We start from the raw sequence: 3,638 nt of genomic DNA on the forward strand, positions 1-3,638 counted from the left end.
ACGTGACCCTTTTTTTCCGTCCCACGACGCCTATAAAATCAGAATATAAAGATTCATTAAATCGGAATAATTAATCCACACCGAGAGACGTAACACAAAACAGTGCTGGTGATTGTCGGTAGTCAGTTGTCATAATTTACGTTTTTATTCGACTCTGCGTTCTTCATACAGTGCATTCTTTATACAGGGTGTTACAAAAAGGTACGGCCAAACTTTCAGGAAACATTCCTCACACACAAAGAAAGAAAATATGTTATGTGGGCATGTGTCCGGAAACGCTTATTTCCATGTTAGAGCTCATTTTATTACTTCTCTTCAAATCACATTAATCATGGAATGGAAACACACAGCAACAGAACGTACCAGCGTGACTTCAAACACTGTGTTACAGGAAATGTTCAAAATGTCCTCCGTTAGCGAGGATACATGCATCCACCCTCCGTCGCATGGAATCCCTGATGCGCTGATGCAGCCCTGGAGAATGGCGTATTGTATCACAGCCGTCCACAATACGAGCACGAAGAGTCTCTACATTTGGTACCGGGGTTGCGTAGACAAGAGCTTTCAAATGCCCCCATAAATGGAAGTCAAGAGGGTTGAGGTCAGGAGAGCGTGGAGGCCATGGAATTGGTCCGCCTCTATCAATCCATCGGTCACCGAATCTGTTGTTGAGAAGCGTACGAACACTTCGACTGAAATGTGCAGGAGCTCCATCGTTTCATGAACCACACGTTGTGTCGTACTTGTAAAGGCACATGTTCTAGCAGCACAGCTAGAGTATCCCGTATGAAATCATGATAACGTGCTCCATTGAGCGTAGGTAGAAGAACATGGGGCCCAATCAAGACATCACCAACAATGCCTGCCCAAACGTTCACAGAAAATCTGTGTTGATGACGTGATTGCACAATTGCGTGCGGATTCTCGTCAGCCCACACATGTTTATTGTGAAAATTTACAATTTGATCACGTTGGAATGAAGTCTCATCCGTAAAGAGAACATTTGAACTGAAATGAGGATTGACACATTGCTGGATGAACCATTTGCAGAAGTGTACCCGTGGAGGTCAATCAGCTGCTGATAGTGCCTGCACACGCTGTACACGGTACGGAAACAACTGGTTCTCCCGTAGCACTCTCCATACAGTGACGTGGTCAACGTTACCTTGTACAGCAGCAACTTCTCTGACGCTGACATTAGGGTTATCGTCAACTGCACGAAGAATTGCCTCGTCCATTGCAGGTGTCCTCGTCGTTCTAGGTCTTCCCCAGTCGCGAGTCATAGGCTGGAATATTCCGTGCTCCCTAAGACGCCGATCAATTGCTTCGAACGTCTTCCTGTCGGGACACCTTCGTTCTGGAACTCTGTCTCGATACAAACGTACCGCACCACGGCTATTGCCCCGTGCTAATCCATACATCAAATGGGCATCTGCCAACTCCGCATTTGTAAACATTGCACTGACTGCAAAACCACGTTCGTGATGAACACTAACCTGTTGATGCTACGTACTGATGTGCTTGATGCTAGTACTGTAGAGCAATGAGTCGCATGTCAACACAAGCACCGACGTCAACATTACCTTCCTTCAATTGGGCCAACTGGCGGTGAATTGAGGAAGTACAGTACATACTGAGGAAACTAAAATGAGCTCTGACATGGAAATTAAGCGTTTCCGGACACATGTCCACATAACATCTTTTCTTTATTTGTGTGTGAGGAATGTTTCCTGAAAGTTTGGCCGTATCTTTTTGTAACACCGTGTATAAGTAACAGGACGTCGAAATCAAATTGGGACGAAGTGACTGTGCTAGGGCGAGCTGGGAAGCCACGTTGTTAAACAAACTAAATTAGGAGCAGTTCTCAGGATGCCCTGAGAGGGACGCAGGTCAGGGCCATACAATCCATTGCACTCTCTGTCCTGCCTTTGGGCACTGGACGCACAGCAGGCAACAAAGATGGATTCCTGTGGTGTAAGGCCATTAGAAGTGACAGTGTTACGGCCCAGAAGCGGAAAGAGAAAATGGTTCAAATGGCTCTAATCAAATGGTTCAAATGGTCCTAAGAACTATGGGACTGAAGATCTGAGGCCATCAGTCCCCTGGACTTAGAACTAAAACTAAACTAAACTCCGTCCGAACAGGCCATGAAGGCCCAAAGGTACCGACCGGCCGCCGTGTCATCCTCAGACCACAGGTATCACTGGATGCAGATATGGAGGGGCATGTGGTCAGCACACTGCTCTCCCGGCCGTTGTCAGTTTTCCTGACCGGAGCCGCTACTTCTCAGTCAAGTAGCTCCTCAGTTTGCCTCACAAGGGCCGAGTGCACCCCGCTTGCCAACAGCGCTGGACAGACCGGATGGTCACCCATCCAGGTGCTAGCCCAGCCCGACAGCGCTTAACTTCGGTGAACTGACGGGAACCGGTGTTTAACACTGCGGCAAGGCCGTTGGCAATCTAGACTCAGAACTACTTAAACCTAACTAACCTGAGGACATCACACACATCCATGCCCGAGGCAGGATTCGAACCTGCGAATATTGCAGCAGCGCGGTTCCGGACTGAAGCGCCTAGAGCCGCTCGGCCACTGCGGCAGGCGAGAAAGAGAAGGAACTCTGTTTTTAGCAAGGTTCGGGAAGGCACTGTTGTGCACAAACCGTACATAGCTGCAGTTCTTTGGAACGCACCGGATGCTACAGATAACACCAAGGAAATGGATCGATAACACGCAGTTTGGGGTATCTTTGAAAGCATGACGTGCTGACGAACGTTAACTTCACAAAAACTAAATGTTTACGCAACAGAAGGATTGACAGGATTGGCTAATGGAAATAAGCTGGAGGTCAGATAGAGGAACTCGACTACGCCAGTGAGGACCCACCTCATAGTGTGCAGATACTGATGCCTTTTTTCAGCATAAGATTGTAGCATGCGCATCACTGGTTAACCGCCAGAAGAAAAACACTCGAAGGTTCCGCAACGCAGCCAATCTAAACAGGGCAAAACCCTTTTAGTCAGCATTAGGTACGAAATTATTTCCTTTTTTAAATCTTGATGGTTAGCCTTCATCGCTTCTCTCCATCGTAGAGCAGATGAGCTGAGGACCGTAGGAAAATTTCCGGCTGATTTGACTTAGCCGCGAGGTTCGCTGCTGTTCCGTCAATGACCGATTCTGCAGCTGCTTCAGCATCCACCTGCAGATTGCTAGGGTGAGATCAAGCCGCGACTACGAAATGATGTGTAGGGACAGTAAAGTCCGTCCTATAGAACTTCAGTAACTTCAAGCTTTACTTTTAAGGCTTTCAGACGCAAATGATCTCTTTGCTTTCAACTCCGGCCACAGATACAACGCACTCCCTTCCTTAATACTATCATGACGACCGTCACTTTACGACTTCGCAAGTGCAGTTATTTCGTTTACGTGATTATCAGAACCTCACTCCAGACCCTTTTATCAGATGTGCCAAGCTTTTACTTTAATGTTATTATTGCTTGCCAACGTTTTACGAGTCAGTTTAACGTAATAAATCGAATTAATTGTAATTCTTGTTTCACGTAGTAGGCATTGGTTTCCTAACTCATTATTTTGGAATGTGTTAATTAACTGATTTATGTCACATCGTAGGACAAATTTAC

At 46.6% G+C, this 3,638-nt stretch overlaps 1 pseudogene; it reads right to left on the bottom strand.

Annotated features, from left to right (window-relative positions):
* Positions 1 to 2,337: 2,337 nt before the first annotated feature.
* Positions 2,338 to 2,456, bottom strand: LOC126254638 (5S ribosomal RNA; annotated as a pseudogene).
* Between the last annotated feature and the right edge of the window lie 1,182 nt (positions 2,457 to 3,638).

Source organism: Schistocerca nitens, chromosome 4, assembly GCF_023898315.1.
Source record: "Schistocerca nitens isolate TAMUIC-IGC-003100 chromosome 4, iqSchNite1.1, whole genome shotgun sequence".
NCBI classification, from domain to species: domain Eukaryota; kingdom Metazoa; phylum Arthropoda; class Insecta; order Orthoptera; family Acrididae; genus Schistocerca; species Schistocerca nitens.